General features: G+C 47.2%; 1 protein-coding gene across 2 annotated transcripts in view; it reads right to left on the reverse strand.

Annotated features, from left to right (window-relative positions):
- Positions 1-25,202, reverse strand: part of C1QTNF12 (C1q and TNF related 12) — a 197,401-nt gene that overhangs the window by 159,593 nt on the left and 12,606 nt on the right. The window lies entirely within an intron of this gene.

The following is a 25,202-nucleotide window of genomic DNA, read 5'->3' on the forward strand; positions in this document are numbered from 1 at the left end:
CACGTGTTTCGTCGTGTGGGTGTAATCAACACGACTCTTCAGGGCTGTGGCACAATCTACCGGTTTCAAGGTCCAAAAGTGTAGAATCATAAGGCGTCAACAGAACCTATTATGGTTCATGAGGTCAGTGTATACTCCAGAAGTCAATGTAGAAATTCTCGACACAGAATAACCCGGGTATGTGGGTATTCTAATAGTAACGCTTAATACGTGTACGTATCAAGCTGGTACCGGGAGGGGATCCACAACCCCGAATCCGAAGTTTGCGGTCAGATCTGTGGCATCCCTCCTCCTGTGTTTCCCGGTCGCCGTGCTCCAAGTTATGGACACTCCATAGTTGGCAGGAGATCTTCCTATGATAAAGTATGGGACATTTTAAAAAGTTTATTGCAATTTACAGTAAATTAGTTAAAGTATTTCATGTTAAATATAATTGCAAATTAATTTTATATACTTATTTTAAATATATAACAAAATAAAAATGCTAGAGCGCCATTGATGTAATCTTGAATTTGATTTTTAACTAATTCAAATATCTTACATTTAAAAATATTTTTCTGAAGTTTACTTTAAAATAAATTACCACCAGAAGTAAGAAACCATGTTTTTATTATGCATGAATAATCACTAAAAGTGATGAGTAGAATTAAAAGTAATGTAATTAGATTTTAATAAAAAATAATGTTACATTCATTTTTTGAATCAGAAAAGTTTTAAAAATATTTAATTATAATTATATTGAGGAGGAGCTTGGCGGGCATCCGAGATGGCCGCTTGAGCACAGCGCTCTCCGGACCCTCGCCGCCCCCGGCATTTTATCCTGACTGAATCCTGATTTCTTGCAAGAATTTGTGTGGAGGACGTTTGGCTGATCAGCCTGGCACCTTTCAGAAATTGATTTGGATCTCTTATTCCTGAGATATGAGGGTCTGAACTTTTGGACTCCGCCCTCGAAGTGCGCCCGGGACGGGGTGCGGTTCTGTAGCCGTCCTGGAATTGAACAACAACGGCAGGAGATCTGGCCTTGTGGGTCCCCCTTCCTAAGTTTCGGTTTCGATTCTGTTCCGACTTGGGCCACGGGTGTGACTATCGAGTTGCGGCTGAGACCTGTAGGCGGATCGGCTGTTGGGTTTTCCTGCGGACTATTTGCTGGCTTGGCGACCTCTACCCGAGTTGTGCCCCTCATTTTTGTGTGCTTTTGATCCTGTGCTTTGGGTGTCGGGCCTGTCGACCCTGGTGGCTTGTCCTGTGACGCATCTTCAAAATGGCGGGCAGAGGGGACAGAGAGACGCGCAAGACAAAAGCACCTCTGCGCGGAGCCCCGGTTCAATCAAATGTCATGGACCGCTATACTCATTCTAAGGGGTCCCCCGGAGCTGCCCTGCCTGGTTCTAGTACAGCGTCCGAACGAGTTTTGGAAGAGTCGGCGGAGCCCTCCCTACAGGACATCATGGGCGCCATCTCGGGCGTGAGGGAATCCACCGGCCTACAGTACGAGGCCTTGGCCCATAAACTTGACACCGTGGCTATTGAGGTTAATCTTATTCGTGCTGATCTCGGCAAGACGAATGAGAGGGTGCAATCGTTGGACATTAAATCGTCCAGCCTCACGAAGGACGTCTCGGAGCTCCAGACAGAAGTCGGAAATCTCCGTCGGGTGCACGACTTCATGACCCGACGTCTGGAGGATTTTGAAAATAGGGCACGTCGCTGCAATGTTCGCCTGGTTGGTGTACCGGAGAACCCTGAACCCCACTCGGTGGATCTCCTGGTTGAGGATCTGGTCTTGAACCATCTTGCCCCTTCCGGCCTTACGAAGTTCTTCACGGTGGAACGCGCACATCGTGTTCCAGGGGGCAAGGTTCGGCCGGGAGCCCCGCCGAGACCCATTGTAGCGAAGCTTTTTCACTATAGAGACCGGGACGCTATCCTGCAGGCCTCACGGGTGAAGGGCCCGGTGGCCTTTGAGAATGCTACGGTGAACTTTTACCCGGACTTTTCCCAACAAGTTCAGAAACAACGGATGGAGTTTCGTGGGGCCAAGAAACGTCTTCGGGATCGGGGCTTACGTTATGCTATGCTCTATCCCACCAGACTTCGGATCGAGTATAATGAGCGTACCCTTTTCTTTGATCGCCCAGATGCTGTTAATGACTGGCTAGACTCCTTGCCTGACCGTGCTCCTGAGACTGAATCCGCCGCTCACCCTGGTGGTGCCGAAGGTGGTGTGGAGATCTGACTGTTTGGCTCACATGTTTTATTTTGAATACATTTTCAGGATTGTTGGCCGGCGTTCCTCTGCATTGTGATTATTTTATCTTTCATTTATTACTTTTCGTTCTTGATGTTTGTCAGGGGCGGGTGGAACGGAGACCTTTCCTCCTCCGGGGTCTTTGTGTAGACTAGGGGTTATGGGGCGACAGGCACACTGCAGGTTGGGGTGGCTCTTTAGCTTTTTGCAGGGGTGCAGGGTGGGGGGTGTTTCCCTTCAGTTTGGGGGAGGGGGGCTGGGAAGTTCTTTCTTTTTTGTGTGTTGTTTTCAAGGCGAATTGCTCCTGTGTCTGCTGCTGTTTCTGGTGTCTTGCTCGTGGATGAGGGGTCTTGGCTCGGGTGGTTGGGATGGGGGGTAGAGGGTTGAAATTTGTTTCCTGGAACGTTAATGGCCTGGGAGATCGTATTAAGCGCAGTGTGGTCTTGAATTGTATACGACGTTTGTCGCCAGATATTGTTTTCATGCAGGAAACCCATTTGATTGGTAATGTTTGTAATGCGATGAATAGATGGGGCTACCGCCTTGTGGCGCACTCGGGGTTTACCTCCGGATCTAGGGGTGTGGGTATCCTTGTTCGAACCTCCCTCCCCCTAGCGATAGACGAGGTGATTCAGGATGACCGTGGGAGGTATACTGTCTTGGTGGGTAGATATGAGGGCCGCACCCTATCTCTCTTTAATGTTTATGTTCCCCCGGGTTTACAGACTTCTACTTTCACTGATTTGAGCCGTGTTTTGTTAGATCTCCCTGAGAGTACTCTCTTCCTGGCCGGTGATTTTAATTCGGTGCTTTCCGGCCTTCACGATCGCCATCCCCCTAGGGATACTCCGCAGGCTCAGCAGTGGTTGGGTGGGTTTCTAGATACCTTTGGCCTTGTGGACTGCTGGCGACTCTTGCACCCCACTCAGCTCCAATACACTTTCCATTCTGGGGCTCATGGCAGTCTGTCTCGGCTGGATTATTTCCTGATGCCCGCGGCCCAGTCGTCAGCGGTTCGCGAGATTTTGCATTTGCCAAGGGGTATTTCTGACCACTCGCCGCTCTGGCTTCGTTTCGAGGTTGGGGTGGAGACAGCGGGCCGAGTGGCTCCAATTAACCCATGGTATCTTTCCTCTCCTGAGACTCGTACCCTCTTGCTCAAGTCCATAGATGCATATTTCCTGGAGAACGAGGGGTCGGTCCCTTCGGCTGTGTCCCTGTGGGAAGCCTTTAAAACTGTGATTCGTGGACAGGCCCTCTCCTTGATTGTTGAAGCCAAGAAAGCCGGGAGGAGGGAGGTGGTGGACCTTGAGGGGGAGATCTCTGCTTTGGAGGATGAGTTGGAATCTGGTGTCACGCCTGAGAAGCTCCATGCCCTGGGTCTAAAACAGTTTGCATATAAATCCCTGGTCACAGACGCTGCTAAGGTGATGTTTCGTGAGCAACAAGGCAGATTGTACGATGTGGGTGATAAGGCGGGTAAACTCCTAGCGTGGTTGGACAAGAAGGAGAGAGTTAATCGTGTGGTGCCTGTGATTCAGTCTGCGAATGGTGAGAATGTGACTGATCCGACTGCCATTGTTGATCGTTTTGCGGAATATTTCCGTGTTGTATATGCTCCCGTATCTGAGAGGGACGTGGCTGACTCCCGCTTACTCTTGCGCGATATCACTTTGCCCTGTGTCACCGACCTGGACCGTATTGCTTTGGACTCCCCTTTTACGAATGATGAGATAGCGACTGCTATCCGTTCGCTCCGTTCGGGCAAAGCGTTGGGCCCGAACGGGTTGCCCATTGAGTTGTACAAGCTACGCCCCGATAAGATGGCGCCGTATCTTCGCGCCATGTTTCTAGAATCTCGTGAACGTAACATCCTTCCCTATGATCAGCGCCTGGCGACAATTGTCGTCATCCCTAAAGATGGTAAACCGCGTGACCTCTGTTCCTCATATAGACCCATATCCCTGTTAAATGTTGAACCCAAGGTTTTGGCAAAACTTTTGGCGACTCGTCTCCTTTCGGTTCTCGGGGATTTGGTCCATCCGGATCAGTCTGGCTTTATCCCGCATCGTAATACTGCTTTGAATCTGCGACGCCTTCACGGCGTGATGGCGAGGGCGGGGCTTCTGACTGAGCCGGCCATTTTGGCGTCCCTGGATGCCTCTATGGCCTTTGATACTGTGGAGTGGCCCTATCTATGGGCGACTCTTGAGAAATTCGGATTCGGGTGCGAGTTTATTAGCTGGATTCAGTTGTTGTACGCGGAACCTCTGGCACAAGTTGTGGTAAACGGTAGAGTGTCGGCTCCCTTCTCCTTGGGCAGGGGTACCCGTCAGGGTTGCCCCCTGTCCCCGTTGTTGTTTGCGCTCGCTCTTGAACCATTGGCGGCCTGGCTCCGGTGGGAACCGTCCCTTAAAGGGATTCGCTGGTCCCCGGACTTCGAAGACCGCGTCTCGCTTTATGCGGACGACATCCTTTTGTACCTTACTTCCCCTCGCAAGTCTTTATCTGTTTTATTTGACGTTCTTGTGTCCTTTGGCGCTAACTCAGGCCTCGTCATCAATTGGACTAAATCCTGTGTGTATGTTTTGTCTGGTGTCTTGCCTCCGTTGCCGAGCAGACTTCCTCTTCAGGTGGCCAGGGATGGCTTCAAATACTTGGGGGTTTTTGTTACCTTGGACTCGTCCCTTCGTTTTGATCGTAATCTCCTTCCCCCATTACTTAGGCTACGTTTGGACGTTGCCCGTTGGCGCAGACTTCCCCTGTCTCCCCTGGGTCGGGCGGCCCTGTTTAAGATGATGTCATTGCCGCGGTTTCTCTATGCTCTCCAGAATTATTTTGATCCTATCCCTAAGTCCTATTTTCGGGAGATTGAGAGCCTTCAGAGGCAGCTTATTTGGGATGGGCGTCCGCGCATTGCTCTCGCGAAACTTTCCATCCCGTGGTATGATGGGGGCATGGCGCTCCCCGATGTTAAGAGATATTACTGGGCTTCCCATCTGTCCGCTATCAATCACGCTATGTTTTCGCCAGGTCGTAATCCGGCGTTTGAAATGGATAAACTTCAGCTTCCGGGTGGTGACTTTAACAGAGTGCTTTATTCTCGCTCCGCTGGGCGCCATCTTGTGGGACCTACATTGACTGCTTTGACGGTGTGGCGTGCCGCGAATGTGAGCTTGGGCTGGGAGGATCGCTTGACGTTGGCGACGCCGCTTTATGCTTCAGAACGTCTGGGCGGTCTTTGGTCTTCCAAGGGTTTCGACCGTTGGGACATGATTGGGATTTCCAAGGTGGGGGATGTGTACTCTAAGGGTTCTGTGCGTTCGTTTCAGGCCCTCCAGGCTGACTATGGCCTGAGTGGTCGGGAATTCTTTCGTTATTTACAGCTCAGGCACGCCCTGGCTTCGGTGTTTGCTCCTGGTGAGATTCCACCTGACTCTTCCCCCCTTGAAGACCGTATCCTTGATGGACATCTTCCTGATAGCACTATCTCCCTGATCTATAAAAAGTTGATTAACAATCGGACCGACTTATTGGCCCGACTTCGGGAATTGTGGATGGGAGATGGGTTAGAACTTGATGATGAGGATTGGCAATCCGCCCTCTCCTCCCCGAAGGAGGTGGCTATTCCGGCTCGTCTCCGTCTGGTTCAATTGAAGATTCTTCATCGGGTGTACGTGACGGGACCGCGACTGGTGGTGATGGGCTTTTCCTCCGATGGATTGTGTAAGCGTGGGTGTGGTTTGCGTGCTACTTTCCTGCATATTCTCTGGGAGTGCCCGATGGTGGCTGCTTATTGGGCGGCCGTGCTTGAAGTGATGGCTGTGGTGACAGGTGTGTCCTTGTGTCCGGAACCTCGTCGATGTCTTTTGAATGTTTGGGAGCCCACGGACTATTCGGTGGCACAGACTAGATGGGCCACCCTGGGCTATATGGTTGCGAAGCGAGACATTGCACAACTCTGGGGGGCCTCCAGGCCCCCTGACCTCTCGAAATGGGAGGATAACATGGATTGGTCAATGTTCCGTGAGAAAACTGTCTATGTGGCCAGGGGCAGACCCAGGGCATGGGTGAAGATTTGGGGTCACTGGAACGACTACCGTGGCGACATTTGTACCCCTCCCCTTGTGGGCACTGTTGAGCTTGCCCTGTCTCCATAGGCAAGCGTTCTTGGAACCTTTCATATAGGGGTTGTGCTGGTGTCTCCGGCTCTCCCCCTCCCCTTTGTTGTACTGACTTCTGTGTCCCTCCCCCCCCCCCCTCCGAGCTCCTCAGTGCTTAGTGTTTTGCTACTGTACTTCTGTTGCTGTCCCCCCCCTTACATCCATTGAGCTGACCTTCGGTACTATACTTTCGCCTTTTGTGTGTGTTTGTTCTTTCATATCAATAAAATCTGTTTTTGTCCTGTAAATAGTGCTGAGTATTGCATTGTTGATTGACTTTTACCTCGGCGGGCATATATGATATGTGTCTACTCCTCTTTTAGCGGCCGGCCCGTGTGGTTGTAGGCCCATCCTTGTACTTTTTTGCTTACTCAAATAAAGGTTTAAAAAAAAAAAAATAAAAAAAAAAATTATAATTATATTACTATTTTTATATTTTTTAACATTAAATAATATTTGTTAATATTTTAAGTAATGTAATTTAATTTAACACAATTGGGGGGCAATTCCGATTCGGTAAAATCCCTTACAAATAGCCATACGGAGCATATTTCCCGTACGAATCGTACCCTTAAACGTCCCCTTACGTACGATGAAGTACGATTCGGACCCAAAGCAGATCTCCGTACGAATCGTACGAAAGACCATATGACTTAAAAATCCGTACGAATCGTATTCGGAACACGCAGTACGCGATGTCCATACGGATTGAAGCAGCATTTTCCGACCCAGCAAGTACGATACGTCTCGTCAACACTCTGTACAACTCTTTTTCTACGGGAGCACAAAATGTCCGGAAAAGCAGATTTCGTCTCGAACCGCGTACGAAACGTACCCCCCCCCCCCCGGGTACGGTGCGTACACCCCATGATTGCAGGGGTACGGTGTGTACACCCCATGATTGCAGGGGTACGGTGCGTATGTGATTGTGTGGCTCTCCGTACGAATCGCTCATGCGTGACATTTTCCATACGAATCGCGTTCTCATTCCCCGGTCCGGATCGTACTTGTCGGGTCGTACAGCATGTTTACGATTCAAACGGTTCACTGTGAGGGTCCGCGTCGTACGGATTTTCCCTTGCTTTTCGTACGGTTCACATCGATTCGGTCGTATATTTTTCAAACGAATCGTACTACGCAATTCGGACGGAATTGTACGAGTCGTACGGAAAGAACTACGGATTTGATTCGGTCGTACGATTGGTTTACAGAATCGGAATCGGCCCCCTAATGTTAATTTTATTTAATATTATTCCCTGTGGGGGTTTATTTTAAGTCCATACTTGCATTATGTTCTATGGAAGAGTGTTGTACTATCACTGGTTAGCCATGTGTGGTGTTGGGCTTAGTAATGTTTCTCTTTTGGCAGTAATAACTTACACTTGTAAGTTTGGCTTCACCTCCTTTTTCAGAGAGTGAAGATATGTAAGTCCATGCTTTTGATTAATTTTACACTTGAATTTTGTGAATAGCCAAAAGTAGTAAAGTTTCTCCGAATTGTAAAAGTAAATTGCACATGCACATTACTCACAAGTTTACATTCCCTATGTGAATATGCTGATTAGTGTATATTTCAATATTGTATGGCATCTTGAAGGCTTGATGTAGCCCATAATAGGAAATCTATTCAAAGTTGTTCCAAAAGGGAGGCCCCAAAATACGTGTTTGGTCAGGGTTCCAAAAATCCTTAAGATGGGAGTGGGTGGGATAGGGTGACCACTCGGCCACTGGAAAGTCAATATGATGGTTCTGCATGGCTTCATTATACAGTGCTGTACTGGAAGGCGGCATCTGTTCCAGTGCAACTTTCCCCAGGTTTGAATTGTTACAGTCACACATGGTCATGTTTGTCCTACAAGTGCTGCTTCTCACACTTACAACTATAATGTTAACCTCCACTTTTCCCTCAGTTGTTCTAGTCTGCTGCACTATTCCAGACCATGCCCCAGTGCTACCTCCTTCTCTGGGAGCTTAAGCCCTCGTCTTTTCTTAATGTTAAGCCACCTGCATAGATGCAATAAAGCCTGCACTGTCACTTTGGCTCACAAGTGTCTGACTGCATTGTAATAGATGTGTTGGTGCAAGTAACAGAAAAATAGGAGGATTGGAGGTCAGATCTTAGTCCACTGGCAAAGCTCTAAGTCACTAATAGGCCTTTAAAACATTTAAAGAAGCCCTTTTAGATATGAATGTTTGCTCAGTTATGCTACATAATATACAAATCAAACAATTATTGTGACCTGAACTAGTATTGATTGACTTCAAGAATGTGCCTGTAAAATTGCTTTTTTGTCATGAATATTTGTCCTGAATGTTGACCCTTTGTCCTCAAATTTAACAGTTACTGTCCACAGTTTGCCTCAATACCGAGTGGTCACCCTGCTTGAGTAGCTATACAGGTGCTGCATGTCCTAGCCTCTCGGCTCAGCCAATGGTTCCCGCCAGGTAAAAACCAACCAGGTGCAGACAATCCATTTGAAATTGCTCCTTGATGAGCATGCCAATTTCTTCCAACTCTTCCCCGGTTTTATCATTCACCAACACAAGAAGGGCCACACACCATCCAAAGAACCAAGGGCTCAAGCAGGAGAGCCAAAGTGTGGCAGCCATCTTGGGACCGTATTGCCCCGCTCCAACTTTTTTTAGTTTTCTATGGTCCCTGTGGTGACCTTTCCGGTTATCTAACACACAAAGCTAGGGCTTTAGAAGTACAAAAATTAAGCCTGAAAGACTATTCCTAAATTTGGAGCATTTTTCTAAATTTTATAATATTTACAAAGGACTTCAGGAGGACTCATTCAAATCTACGATAGTCAGATTTCTTTGAGAAATCTATCCAGATAACTTACTCTTGTGGCAGTAGCGGCCGGCACTGATCGGAGGTATGGGGGAGAGAGGGGGGAGAATGTGAAAATAAAAATTATTTTAACTTACCTTCTCGCGGCTTCCTCGCATGCGTAGTCCTCCTTTGCTCGGCGTTACCGGAAGCATACCCAGGCTCCCAGTCAGCCAATCACAGCGCTGCCTTAGCAGCATTGTGATTGGTCTGAGCACCGTGTTTCGGTGCTCAGACGCTGACTGGGGGCCTGGGAATGTACTCCATGTAGGCTGAAATGCAGCCTGCATGGAGAAAATGAGAAGTGCGCAAGAATGTTTTGGGCGGCCCGAGTGGGCCGGCCAAGCAGTCACTGCACACTTTAGGAGGATGCTACCACTCCTTCCTTGCCTCTGCCCCCTAGGCGGAAGTAGGAGAAAATAAAATGATAATAAAGCAAGTTATTATCATTTTATTTTCCCTTTGTGTCACTGCAAAAAAGCAGTGGGACGACGCTCCTCTGCCTTAGCGGAGGAGTCACCACTGTCTAGTGGTTTTTCCAGTGGGTGGAGAATTCTGTGGATGAGACGAAGTAAATATCCACAAACCTACAGCTGTGTGGCTGTTCATCTCCTTCAAAAACTGACTCACTCAAGAACGCCCATAAACAGACTGTTTACCCTAAATCTGTGATTTGTGGAATTTCTGTGTTTGCAGGTCCCTGAATCAGTGAAACTGAATTGGGGAGTTACCTCTACTAAGAGTGCACCCAAATCAAATCTAGGCACACCAAAACGATGACCAGTTGGACCCTGTGACAAATCATAAGTTCATTAATCCTTTCCTCATAAGACATTCGCATCTGCTGCTAGCACATTTCCAGGACCATCTTTCAAAGCTTATGGGTAGATTGAATGTATATCTGTTTAGCTCTCTCTCCTTTGTTTCTCTCTGTTCTCTATATAAATACATATGTGTCTGTCTCTCTATATTTCTGACTTTTTTTCTGTCTATATATCTCTGCTTCTCTCTAGCTTTTTCCTATTTGACTCTGTCTCTCTTTCTCACTCTGTAACTCTCTCTCCCTGTCTTTCATACTGCTTGCCTGTCTTTCTCTTTCCCAATCTCTGTCCATCTGTTTCTATATCCCTCTATCTTCCTCTCAGTCTATCTCTCGTGCTCGCATTCTCTCTCTCTCTTTCTGTCTTTCTCTGTCCCACTACCTTTGTCTCTTTCTCTGTACCTCTGTTTTTCTCTTGTTCCCTCTTCCTCCTCGTTCTCATTGTTTCTCTCTCCCTCTCATTTGGTCTTTCTTTCCCACATTACCTGTCTCATTCACTTTCTATTTCTTGTCTTTCTCTTCTCCTCTCCATCTCTCCCGCTTGCCCTTCCTTTTTCTCACGCATTCTTTCTCTCCCAATCTCATTAGTTCTTTCTCTCTCTTTCTTTCTTGATCTCACATGTTCTCTTTTCTCTATTGTTCTCTCTCTCTGTCTCATTCTCTCTCTTGCTGCCTCTCTTTCTTTCTCCCACCCTCTCCACTCTATCACGACAAGCTTTTCTCCTCTCTCTCAGCCAGCTTTTCTAACTCGTGGCCCAGCAGGTAGTTGTGAAGGGGTGGGGCAGGAGGTCCAAAATTGAAGGACCCCCTGGGGAAGGGCATCTGCAGCTGGCACTACTGGAAAGGGCATAGCTTCAAGGAGGCATTTGGGGTGTGACACCACACCAAATAAATGCATTCTTGGCTTGGTAGTTGGGTCTGGGGACTCTGAGTCAGGTCTGCTTTGTCTCTGTTGTTTTTTCTTGCCATCCAGATTTCACTTAGAGGTTATAACTTGTTGATCAGCAACTTAAATACATATGGAGTCTGGTTTACCAAAAAGTAGTAAATCTGCACCCACAGAAGTGCTCCTTGAATAGATGCAAATGTACTAATTTTAAGAATTCACAAATGTTGGCAGTAGTAGGCATGGAAAGCTGTGCCAGTTTCAGGTTTTCAAGCTTACTGCTGGCAATCAAACACCCAAAAGGCGAAGGGCTGAATGCCTTCAATTAGTCTAGCTAATAGCAATTGCTTGGGTGGCATTCCAACTCATTACTTTTCATACAGTGCGCCAATGTAGACACAGGGCCTGATTTAGGGTTTGATGGATGGAGCAAAGACAGACAGGGTAACGGAGGGCTTTTTGTTCACCACCCTGCCTTTCTTTTGCCTGCCAAATGTACAGATGTTTGCCAGCTGCATGGACATCTCTATACATTGACCACAGATGCCATTGTGGCAGTGCCTATCGATGTAAGAAAAGATTGACAGGCGGCTCCGTCAAACATGAGAGCTGGCCATCAAACTTTTCCACAGTTTTTGTAATATTCCATAAGCAAACATAAGCTGAATTTTATTTTAGAAGAATAAAAAACTAATGACACACACACAATGGGAGCATTCTTCCACCATGGAATGGTGATTTTTATTTCTCTTTTTTCTGTATCTCACCGCCAGGATATGCCTGACTGTGACATACAGCAAAAAAAGCCATCCAACAGTCCACTCTTAATAGGGCACATGATAGGATGACTGTCTTCTGACGGCCCATACCCCATCGGGCCATCAGAAGACGTTTTACACCAATGGAATACATTTCTCTCCATTGCATAAAACATGCAGCCTACCAGAAACAAAACTGGGCAGCGCTCTTCGAGCTTGACTCCTGTTAAGTACCTTCCCATGTAGGCTTCTTCAGAGACCCCACTTGTCCAGAACTATCAGTGATTGAGAACCATGGGACTCAGTGCAGCGCCTAGATTCTATTGGTTTAGCTCCTCAGGATGCTATAGTATGCTATGTGTATTTGTTTAGAGCACAACTCACCTTGGGTGGTGCACTGTCGTTGAACCAGGAGCGGTATGGGCCAAGCCAGGGTCAAGGCTAGATAAAGAGCCAGGGCTTCAATTCCTTACAGAATTCAAGAACGGAGGAAGAGGTTCTAATGTGCAGGGGCAGGTCATTCTAGGCTGTAAGAGTGCTGTATGGTGCTGCGTATGTGGAGTGTGTGCCAGTAGGAGTCTGGCTGAGCGGAGGCTTCTTTTTGGTTTGTGGAAGTTTATGCAGTTGTTGAGGTATGTGGGGCCAATGTTGTGTAATGATTTGTATGTGTGTGAGGGTTTTGAAAAGTATTTGATTGTGGATTGGGAGCCAGTGGAGCTCTTTGAGGTGCAGGGTTATGAGAGTGCAGGGTGGAGTTTGAGGGTGAGTCTGGTGTCTGAGTTTTGTATGGGCTGGAGTCTTGTGGTAAGTTGAGTGTTGCTTCCAGCATAGAGTGAGTTGTCTTAGACCAGCTTGTGGTGACGAGGGCTTGATTGACAGTTCAGCGAGTGTTGGTGGGTAGCCATTTGAAGATCTTCTTGAGCATCTTGAGAGTGTGGAAGTAGTAGACAAAGGCTGTGTTCACTTGGCCGGTCATGGTGAGTTGTTTGTCAATTCCTATTCTTAGGTTCTTTGTGTGGGTTGCCGAGAGAGGTGTGTGTGTCCTAGTCCGGCATGCCACTGAGTGGAGTGCCAGATTAAGGTGCCTTTGCCAAAGTTTACTACCTCCTTCCGTGTTGAGCTTGAGGCAGAGATGGTTTTCATGTATCTGGAGGCTTCAGTCATGCAGGCAGAAAAATTGGTCTGGGTGTTTTGTGCCTTGTCAGAAAGGGAAAGTGTGAGCTGGGTGTCATCAGTATTGGGTACGGCATTGATTCCATGGCCGTGGATGATAGTGGTGAGTGGGGTCATGTAGGCACTGAACAAAGTGGGGCTAAGTGAGGATCCTTGTGGAACTCCACAACTGAGATTGAGAGCACTGATGTGAAGAGGGACAGGCTGACCGACTGGGAGCAGTCCGTAAGAAAGTAGCAAATCCAATGTCGTCCGTGTCATCAGGATGTCACCCGTGACAGTAATGAGGTCAGTCTCGGTACTGTGGATGGGCCTGAATCTGGACTGAGTGGTGTCTATGAGGTGGTTGTCAGTGAGGTGGCTAAACAGGTGTTTATTATCTTTTCCAAGATTTTTGCTGGGTGAGGTAGCAGGGAGATGGCTAGCATCATTAGGTCTTTTGAATATTTCATGAGGATTCATTTTACCAAGGTGGATGAGATGACTGAGTTGTTCAGGGGTAGGGTGAGGACTGTACGATGGGGTCTAATCCTTTGATGAAGACATGGTGAGGGCAGAGTTCATATTGACTGCATGGTTGTTGAGGTTTCCTGAGTGGTGATGGTGGGCCTGGTGGTCAGGATGGTCCTTAGGGTGTTGGTGGAGCTGGGAGGAGGGCTACAAGGGTAGAAGGGTCCGGTTAGGGCTTAAAGTATTTGTACATACTAGGGATCTTGTTGTTGACGAATAGGAACAGCTGAATACAGAGGTCCTTAGTGTTAGTTATGCTGGTGGAGCTTGCTGCAGGAAAGGTAAAGTTTTTCACTATGACAAAGATTTTCTTGACGCTGTTGCTGCTATATTTAATGCAGTCAGTGAGAGCAGAGCATTTGGTGGCTCTGGTGTTTGGTGAACCTGAGCTCCTCTGATCTCTTCTGTGTACCAGTTGCCTTGCGGTCTGGCTCTCGTGGCTTTGTTGGCTTTGAGATGAGCCTGGGTATCTCTGCAGTTGGTGATCCAAGCAGTGACGTTGGAGATGGATCCAGCAAGGTTGTTGTTGTGTCCAGGCTGGTGGTGTAGGAGTTTGGAGGACCAGGATTCTTCTGGATCTTTATCCAGTCCCATTGTGAAGACCTGGTGATGGTGCTTCTGCGGAGGTGTGGGATGGGTATGCTGAAGTTGATGAGAATACATAAAGGTCTGAGCTCACCAAGTAATTTGATTCAGGGTGGGCAAAGAGCAGAGAGAAGGCAACTGTCCCGAGATGTTCACATTTAATCTTCAAGCAGTATCTGGTTTCCAACTGAGCTCATAGTCCTCCTGGTGATGAGCACATGCCAGTGGCCTCTTATAAGACTGACAGACAGGATCTGTGGACATGCGCGTTCTTTCCCAGATCATGAAGTTGAAGTGACCACCTAGAAGTATCAAGGATGCCAACATGTATTTCCTACTGAAAGGGATTCAGCAGGAGACGATGGGAAATGGATCTGGCGACTTTTTTTGTTTCATTGTGCAGGAGGTAGGGTTATTCCAGGAGTAGAGGGGAGAGGAGGGAGACGCATTTTCTGCTCCCCACATGCCGGTTCCACCTATCACTACAGGAGAAGGACTACATGAGCCCCAGCACCTCCTCTGTCGGGTTCAGGTACGGGGTTCCTGGGCCTGGTATTTGCAGGTCCACAGAAACACTGGAAGATATATAAATTCCAAAACGTCGCACAATACTGGTACCAAGGGCAGTGTTGCAAATCATGATTGGTGAACATTGTCAAATCTCGCGTGGATTTCGTGAGATACTGCAGGCCACGGGACACAGACGGAGGTGGTGCCTATGTTCAAATAAAAGGATGAGAGCTCGTCCCCAGCCCCCAACCACTAGCAAAGATTTTTTGCAGCGTGGAATTAAAATACTGGAACTCATGACGGACTCCCTTGCAAGTGAACGCCTAAGTCAGATGCCCGAGTCCCACGAGGCACCCCTGCTTCTCTCAACAGCGCAGTGTGCCACGGGCACAATAGCAGCCCCAAGCAACTTTCTCCCAAAATCATTATAAACGGCAAGTGCTGGGTGTGAAAATTGTCTAGACAGTTCTGAACACAGCCTGTAAATCTGTCGGTGAGACGTGAGAAACCGAAACTCCACTTACCACAAAAATGTTGTTAACTCCCCGCTGCCACCACGACGCTAGGAGCGGCGCGCGTGCGCGCGAGCCTTCAAACACACGCACGTGCGCCCACGCGAGCATCTGGCAGAGCACAGCTGTGTTGAAAACCAAGATGCAATTCAAGCCTGCCAGGGCGACCGGCCGGCTGTGAGGATGTATGGCATAGCCCGCGGTTGGGAAGCCTTCCTTTCACACATGAGCACCAGTAGTGCAAGATTCCCTCACACAACACAGGAACACGCATAAAAGAAATAACGGGTGCAGGAGTTTCCTGCACAGATATAAGATGCGCATTAGGCAGCAGCAGTGAGCCTTCATCATGCACAGAGGGCAGGTACATCAGAGCCCACGCCGTCCAAGTGTCTGTCACAGTTACATTGAACGGATACAGTTTGAGTCACTACAGAGCAAGCGCAGTTCACACAAACCCAGAAACAGTATGTTGCTAGCAGCAGTGGTGCAAGGCACCAGCAGTCACAGAACAGGCAGTGCACAGGCAGCACTGCAAGACTACCTCTCACATACAGCAAGTACAGCTCAGACAGCACCAGTGCCTGAGTCATTCACACAGGTACGACAGTTAAACACAGGGAGCAGTCATGCACGTGTTGCTCAAGAAGATAGGCCTAACTGGCATAGTTGTGTGGAGAGGAATTCCAGCGTAGAATTCCACTCCACATAATTAGCAGGTCTGATGATATGGGCAGTGGCGGATCCTCCGCTATGGCGTCGCCCCACTGCTTGCAAGCAGTGACAGAAACAACAAGCATTGGAAATGCAATAGGTCTCGCAGTAGTAAAGTTTGAGCTATAGGTGTTATTTTTTTTTTTTGTTTTTTATTTATGTGTTGTTTTTTCTAAATAGCTAAATTAATAGCTTTCTTCTTTACAAAGCCAATAGTTATAATTTTTGTAAATGTGACACCTCTAGCATTTGTAAAGCAACATGTTTTGTATTAACGGGACTTATATGTGACTTATATGTATTGATATAAAAAAAATCAATGGCTTAAAAAAACAATTAATAATTAATACGTAAATAAAATGGATTTTATTTTATATTGCCAATAGCTTAAAGTTTATTAAATATATTTAGTGAAGATGCTGTGGTTGCGCTGAGTGAGGGTGAGTGAGGGTGAGGGTGAGTGAGGGTGAGGGTGAGGGAGGGGTTGAGGGTGAGTGAGGGTGAGGGGTTGAGGGTGAGTGAGGGTGGGTGAGGGGTTGAGGGTGAGTGAGGGTGAGTGAGGGTGAGTGAGGGTGAGTGAGGGTGAGTGAGGGTGAGTGAGGGTGAGTGAGGGTGAGGGTGAGTGAGGGTGAGGGGTTGAGGGTGAGTGAGGGTGAGGGTTGGTGAGGGTGAGGCTTTAATTGATGGAGCCCTTTGAAACCTTGTGATGACATAGATCTATGCTACTTGAGAGGCACTGTAAGGGTGTCAGCTGCTGAGCTGTGGAGTGCGTGATTGTAATGGACACGTATAAAAATGTTTGCACGAGTTACAGTCTGATGGTGTATTACAAAAAATCTATAATTTGAAAGCGCTTTTTTCTTAAACCTATTTTTTTTTTACACATTTTGTGACAGCCTACCGTATTCTGGTATAATGTGAGTTTAAAACAACTTCATTTTCACAATGCTTTCTGTCACATTCTGGGCCCTCAAAACACTAAAAATACACAAGTCATTCTTCCCCACAATTGCCTAAGAGGTACGTCCAAAGGAATGAGTGGTGTCAACAGAGATGCATTTATTTGTAACGAGCTGTAGTGTAAGTTCACATGCAGCTTGCAAAATGCATTATTTTTAAGGCATGGCGATCAGACTTTGAAAACCAAACACCGAGACATTGCTGAAACACAGAAGCAAGACCACAAGTTTGCATCAATTGAGGGCCACAGAACACCAATGTAGAAAACAAACATAAGGAGTAAATAAATGCAAACTTTTACACATCAGATCTTCTCAGTTAATTATTTTCCGTAGAGGGCTTCTAACTCATTCTGCACTGGAGCGCATGACAAATCACCTTTGTTCACTCGTTTGTCTACTTGCTAAATGTACTGGCTAGAATGATGTTGAAACCCGGGACAGTCCCTACACATTCGGGTCACCCGGATACCCTGTGGTGTGGATCCTAATTAAGGAAATGCACTGCAGTACATGCTAAACAGGTAGATTTCTGTATTATTTGCGCTTGCTTGCCAAGAAATAAAGTTGGGACGGTGTCATGATGTGTGTACATTCTGTCAAGAGGTGGGGCTGATAGAAGTATATCTCATTTCAACAGCGCAACTACCATAAATCAAAGATAAGAGCTTTATTTCACGATTTTTGCCGTGGGAAATTGTTTATTCAACTCGTCGGTGACACACCACAGCGCCCACTCGTTTGTTTACTTCTTTGCAGCCCTCGCACGCATCTGCGCTCTAGAACCACATGACCGGGCTTGGTAAGAGGCCAGAAAGGCAGACAAAATACACACTTCGCTCACTGATCCAGCGGCCACGTTAAAGTCAGGCAGGAAATTACATGTCCCATCCTTCAACAAAGGAAACAAGCATTTGCACCGGAGGCCAGTACTTACCAGCATAGTCCTAGGTCTGTACCGCATTGATGCTGGCTGCGGGTCGGCGGCTCTTTTGCCGAGGATGATCTTCAGAGCTGGGAAGAGAGCAGTGGGCTAACTCGGGAGGGGGCGGAGCGGGTAAAATAAACAAACGAGACGGAGGGAAGAGAGGGGAGGGGGGAGGAGAAATGCGACACGGCGGGAAGGGGAGGGGGCGGAGCGGGTTAAATTAAACAAACGAGACTGAGGGAAGAGAGGGGAGGGGGGAGGAGAAATGCGACACGGCGGGAAGGGGAGGGGGCGGAGCGGGTTAAATTAAACAAACAAGACGGACGGAGGAGAGGGGAGGGGGGAGGAGAAATGGTACACAGCGGGAAGGGGAGGGGGCGGAGCGGGTAAAACAAGACGGACGTGCACGCGCTTTTAAGCTCAATGCGCATGCGCATTGAGCTTAAAAGTCACGGGCACTGCAAGGAATCGCCACGATTCCTTGCAGTGGATCAAGAGTGGATAAGCCCCCATAGTCTCGCTTGCTCGATGCGCATGCGCATCGACAGGCGAGACCTAAAAACATAAAATGATAATAACTTTCAGTTGTTATAATTGTATGTTTCCTTTGCGGGTGGGTGGAGCTGCACTGCTAATGTAGCAGGTGGGGAAGAGTGGTTTGCCCACTCCTAAGTGAGCAATGACTGATTGGTCGGTCCTCTCGAGTCACCCAAACCAGTCATGCGCACTTTCCCTTTTCTCCATGAAGGCTGCAGAACATGCCCACCCCTCCAGCCCCTGGCTGAATGCCGTGTTACAGCGCTCAGACCAATCACAGCACTGAATTGCAGCATTGTGATTGGCCTAGGCGAGGGGGCCTGGCTGACTGCTTCCTGTTCCTGAAGTCAGAGGCAGGAGAGCAGGAACGGAGACGCAGGACCAGGCGGCAAGGTAAGTTGTTTATTATTTTTTAAAATTATGCTCCTTCCAACTGCCACCACTTGCGCGACCCCCATCCCCTATGCGACCCTTCCCCCGTGACCCTCCCACGAGCCATGCCGGCCGCAACTGGTTATGGGACTCAGATTTTCTGGGTGGAGGAACATCAGACCTGATTTCCCCTGCTGTAAAATACAGGATTTGCAAGCACACTAAGGGAAAAGGCTGCATTGTAGCCCAGACCCATTCACCAGCCCCGCCGACCTTTCTGTCAAGGCGTGGGGAGCATTATGTTCCCCATGCAAGGCAACATCCTCCCATAATCTTGACCACAAGCTAAAAAGGAGTGTTTGTCGACATTTACCACCTGTAGAGAGCAGATGTTAAATGTCTGTATTAAACCTCACCAGAATTGGAAATTCTGTGCAGATTTCCACCCAGTACTTTCAGGTCTGCACAGTTATTCCCCATTCCGAGAGACTAATTAATAATTGTAGGAGTTCTATGAAGAAACTCAGGCCAGTATCAGTATTTGCAGCTGCCCAGAACCTCTCATAACTCTGAATCGGGCCATAAAAGGCAGGGACATCTTAAGGGGTTTGGGAGCTCCAGGCCAAAGAAACTTAGGGGCCCCCTGCTTACAACTTTGAATTTGGAATACATTCCAGCTCATTCCCGCCCTGTGCAACTGTGGTGGGATCGCTAGTAACCCTCTTCCTAAGACAATCTCCATGCAGGCACAACCCAGCAACCAACAGTTTCTCTGGCTGGCCAGCACCGGAGAAGCAGAAAGACTAGTGAAATGAACAAGCCTGTGCATGTGGTGCAGTGGGTTGGTGTCTCATGTTTTGGGCCTGTGCATACAAAGGATGCATTTTTGTTTATTGCACTCCAGTCCCTGCAGTGAGAAGAACAGGGATTCTGAGTCTGTAGGGGCTATGCTGTGGTTGTACTGGCCCAGCAGTGAAGAAGAAGGCATACAATGCTGCTCTGCACTGCACATTGACATGTGGCGTACCTTTGTGGCCCTACCTCAGAGTAACCACTCTCTACTGAGCCTCCAAAGCAGAAATACTAGTAATCTTACCAAGCCTTCTATCCACAATGTGTGATGTAGTTTCTATCATCACCATGGGAAACGCCCACTACAACGCGGCTGTTTCCACAAATAGCCTTAACCACCCATGTGTTACAACGCATGTGTGGTTATCACGCATAGCCTTTACCACGCATACCTTTACAACGAATTAAGTTGTAAAGGTAAGTATGGTAAATGTATGTGTGTGATGGGTAAACACTGTTACCAATCACAGCCTATATCACGCATGCCATTGCAACGAGATACATAGTAAAGGCATGTGTGATAAAGTTATGTGTGTGGTTAGGGTGGTGGAGGCTATCTGTGTCGTTAGAGAAAACGGAAAGACCCTTCCACTTCCTCTTTACGACGTGCACCGCACCTCAGAAGAACTTGGAGAGGAGACGTCATGGAGAGGTAAGAGGGATTTTACTTTATAGATAAATTAACATTTGACAAAGTAAAGGGCTGGGGATTTGGGTCGTGCAGGGGGTTATTTGTTAGAAGGGTTTGAGGGAGGGGGAATCGCGCAGTGCTCCTTTTTTAGGGTTCAAGGCCGGGGTCCATTTTTAGGGTTCAGGGTAGGGGAGGGGTGTTTCTTAAAAGGATTCTGGGCCGTATGTGGGGGGGGGTTCTGTGAGGGAACCGGGAGGGATATTTAAAAAATAATAATCTTAGGGCTGGACGTAGGAGGGCGCAAGGGTCCAGTTATGGGACTTGGGGCAGGGGTCTGAGATAACCTTTAGCATGAATATGCCTTTACCATGCATGGTTTTAAAATGAAATTCGTTGTAAAGGTCTGCGTTGTAACGCATGCCTGGTAAAGGCATGCGTTGCAACGGAATGCGTTGTTACGTCATACAACCACCACCATTCAGGGATATGGTGCTGATAGATGCTTTTGTTTTACTGCTCTGCCTCTGCTATGTGGGACTGGTAATCGGAATCCAGTGGTACTAGCCAGTGATCACGCCAGTCCGGCAGTAGCCCCACAAGAATGATACATTTACAGAAGGAGTGCACAGTAATTGGAATATATTGCATAAAGGCAAAGGCCTGTGCAGTTGGGCTGGACCTATGCACCTAAAAATGTTAAATGCTTGCTGAATCTAAACACACCTAAATGTGCATTTTTCTTTAACACTCACTATCTTTCAGGTAAAGACCAGGGGCCTCATTTATGAGGCCTTGCGTCAGTTTTGCGCCCCCGATGCGTCACTTTTCGTGACGCATCGGCGGTGTAAAACATGCCTCCTGTTGCGCACTATTTACAAAGTGACGCATCTAAGCAGATGCGTCAATTTGTACAGGGGCGGCCTTAGGCATGTGCAAGCTGTGCAACTGCACAGGGCCATCAAACCCCAGGGCCACCACGCCAATATATATCCTTAATATAATAATCCTCTGAGGATGGATACATATTTGCGTGGCGGCCCCTGGCAGGGATTTGGCGGCGTCCGGCTCTGTTCCACTTCCAAACACCCTGACTCTTCACTGGCCACCGCGCTCCATCTCACCGGACCTCCTCGTCTGGGGCCCCCTACCTACGCTCCCTGCCCAGGGCCGCCATGAGCCTAGAGCCGCCCCTGCTTTGTAAACCCCTGCGCTACATTATACCTGCGTCAGGTATAATGTATGCAGAGGGGGTGTTCCCCCGCAAAAAGCCTCGTAATAGTGACGCAGTGAAATCTATGAGATTTCACTGCGTCACTTTTAGGACGCTGTTGCGTCAAAATCTTGTGCCTGCCTCACAGCAGGTGTAAGTCTGACGCAAGCCATTTCACATGGGGCTTTCCCCATGTGAAAGGACGCATTGCTGGAGTTGCGTCACTTTTGTGACACACTCTAGCAATGCGTCACTGTTGCGCTTACAGATACGTCAGAAATACTGACGTATCTGTAAGTCATTGCGCAATGATGCGTCATATTGTAAATATGACGCAACATTGGGGTCGCAAGGAGGGCGCAATGAAAAGTGACGCATCGCTGTTTTCTCGCAGCGATGTGTCACTTTTCATAAATGAGGCCCCAGAATGGCTGCCCAGTCTGGCAAAAAACCGTAAGTAAACAAAATGGGTATTTATAAACTCATACAGTCTAGGATTGTCACAAAAGCCTAAAGAGGAGCCCCTTAAAAGGTGGGGCCCTGGGCCAGAGCCCACTTTGCCCTTGCCTTAAAATATAGAAGGTGAATATAGAAGGTGATAGAAGGTGTAAAGCACGGAGACAGTGCCTGTGCTAACTTACAAACAGGGAACAGGCACAAAAAGGTCAGGAGCAGTCACATATCTAGATTTCCTGATACACAGAACCACAACACCATGCACAAGCAGAATCAGTGTATGCCTCTGGCACCCTATCATATGTTTCCTTCACCAGAAAATACAGGATAGGGAGAAGCAATGTACAGTGTGGGCATCCCTGGGACAGAACAGGCAGAGTATAGGAAGCAGCAGTATACCCTTCCTTCAAATAGAAATGACTTTCATATTTCACTAGGTAGAGGAGTTGGCCTAACGGCTAGGGTGGTCGACCTCAACAACGATGCTGAACATCCTGTGATTCTGGGCAAATCCCTTAATCTTCCCGTGCCTAACAAAAATGAATGTGTCCTCATGTAACGTAACTGGTGCTATGTAAAGCAATCTGATACCCAATACCTTCGCGTCAAGTTTGCACTATATAAAACTCAGTAAAAAAAAAATACTATACTATTCCTTTATGGGTTCCGGAGTAGCGTGCTACTCGACGAAAAAGTGCTTCGATGCCTCGGCAGGGGTAGTAAGCGCGATATAAATGCAATTACAATACAATACAATAGAACAGGTACTTAGCCCAGAAAGCACCAGTGCCAGCCTCCCTCACTCACACAAAAGGTATGACACACGCAGCAGCAGTACATGATTCCTTCATGCAGAACAGGCACAGCACAGGCAGCAGCAGGGCAACATCTATATAAGCCTGCTTGACAAGGAGCTCGTGCACGCGACACTTTCCCGACTCTGACTCGGCCCCACTGTCCTTCAAAGACAACGTCCTGTTATGAAACCCCAAGTATTTACTGCTTGACTACACTGAGCCTGTGCCCTCTTCAGAACCACATCCATCAACCCGCCCCCTCTCCTTGTCAAGACATTCTTGTAACTGGCCCATGTCTAAAGCCGTCAAAGGTCACACATGATCAAAGGCCTCTCATTAGAGGGGTCAGTGAAGGCTGCAAATGAGGGAGCTCTCTCACACTCTCGAGAAAAAGACATGCAGTCAAAGGTGGGAAGTGGTCGGGGGTCTGTCTTCACCTCTCGTACTTTAAAAGGCCAAACTTTTAATTCCTTTGGCTACCCTAATCCTTATTCCCAGGATGTGCATTGCAGCCCATACCATACCTCCAGGCACCAGTTGGTCATTACCAATTCGCACACAATTCAACTTGAAACGTCCTGAAAGGGGCACACAGTTGGGTTCAAGAAACACTGCACACTCCATGGGCAAGCGTTATCATATTTGTGAAGGCAGGCAGGGCTAAATCAATGCAGGCCATTGTTTGGGGTCTGAGGGGACACTGGAAAGGGACAGACCATGGCATCTTCAACTCAGTTTTTGCTAATTTCAAATATATCTAGTTGGCCATTCTGTCTTTTTTCATTGTCTCCAGTATGGGACCCCAGGGTTGCAAGTGGCCCACTCACAAGAATGGTGACTCCATTTTAATATCCAACTGGGGACAAGGAATCCATTTTCCGTGCTTGCATTAAGGCACATGGCACACTTGGTATAATGCAAACTAAAGAACTCAGTGTGAGAAGCTACTCATATATGGGTCAAGTTGAGCTCATGGGGACTCAATTACCCAGAATGCAGCATGCCGCACTTGATGGAGGTCTCATGTTGAACTGCAAGAACCAAAATACCGATAGAAAAAAAGAGGACTGCGTGAACTATTTTCGCCTGAATTAAGACAACTTGAGATCTCAGTACTATACAGCGATACATAACACCACAGCAGGGTTTAAAGTGTATTAACAAAACAACTTGTTTAATAAGGGGCTAATCCCACGTCAAGGTTCGCAATCTGCGAACACCACATCTAGTTTTAAAGTATGCTAACAGTACAGAGGATTATCTAGTGTGCTAGAACTATAACAGGGTTTGCAAAGAACTAACAGCAACTCAGTGGTTACACAGTAGGGAATACAATGGACTAACACTGCAGTATGGGTAACAGTGGTCTCACGCCGCACCATAGTTCACAAAGGACCTACACCATAGGAGTAATACATTGGGTTTGCATTAGACTAGCACAACATTTTGGTTTACATAGAAGGTTAACGCCACAGGAGGGTTTACACAGAAAGTTAACAATGGAAACCCCACAACAGGGTTTACAAATAACTACTAACCACAGCAGGGTTTAAATATATTAATATCACAGAAGGGCTTACAATATGCTAAAACCACAGTCGGTATGACAGTGCTATGGTATGTTAGTGACAATTGAATGCAACCCTGTGTGCCCGGCATTTTAGATACTTTTCAGCATGGTCTTAAGTTTTTTTATCAGATTTTACTTGTGATGAGTGCTGCAGGTATTGTGTTCTGTTCCATTTCTCTGTTAGGCGTCTGTGCTTTATTCGTGTTGTAATTCATGGCTGAGGTTGGAGAGCTTAACCAATTTTGAACACATCTATTTGGTTGGTGGATATGTACATTACCTGCTGTATGGAGATGAATGCGTGGCATTTCTTGATGGTGAGTGGTGTTGGGTACCAACAAAATCAACTACTGCGCTTAACTGGACTGCCTTGGATGTATGTTGTGCGTTTTGTCTAATGTGTTATGTTTATTGTTATTTGGTGAAGCAGCAGTTTTGAAAGTGCTATGTGCACAGTGATAGCCAATTTTGCTGTGCTTAATGGTTCGAGGTGTTCTATTTAGTGTATTATGTTTGACATTTTCTGTGAAGCCCATCCATATCAGTGGAATGGGCTGTTTGAAGCCATGTGGTAGCATATGTATGACATACCTGGGCTGTGCTTGATGCAAGAAAGGTGTTTTGTCAAATGTGATCTGTTGTGATTGCTGTTGGGAGCTACCTGACAGCTGTCCAAAAGCATATGTAGGTAGTGTTAGATGTATGTGATATGTTCTTGCTTATGTTTTCTTTGGGGGTGTTAACTAACATTAAAGCAGTATTTCTACTACACAGTCTACAATGTACTAATATCACAGGAAGGTTTACAGTAAATTAACACCTCAGCTGGGCTTAGAATGGACTGCCTGCTACGGTTTACAGTGAGCTAACAACGAAGCTGAACATACAATATGCCAACACTACAACAGAGTGTATAATGTACAAACACCATAGCAGGGCTTTTGGTATTCACAGAAAGCATTTAGTAGTAGTAAAGTTAGGATGTTTTCTTAAATTTGACTTAAGACATACTTAAGACAAACTTAAGATAGACTTAAGACAAACTTAAAACATACTTAAGACAGACTTAAGACAAAATCCTAACTTTCCTACTACTAAATGCATTCTGTGAATACCAAAAGTAGTACGTTTAGGATTTTGTCCCAGATTAGTTCTGTGAATCGGGCCCCACG

Source organism: Lissotriton helveticus, chromosome 5_1 (genome assembly GCF_964261635.1).
Source record: "Lissotriton helveticus chromosome 5_1, aLisHel1.1, whole genome shotgun sequence".
Classification (NCBI taxonomy): domain Eukaryota; kingdom Metazoa; phylum Chordata; class Amphibia; order Caudata; family Salamandridae; genus Lissotriton; species Lissotriton helveticus.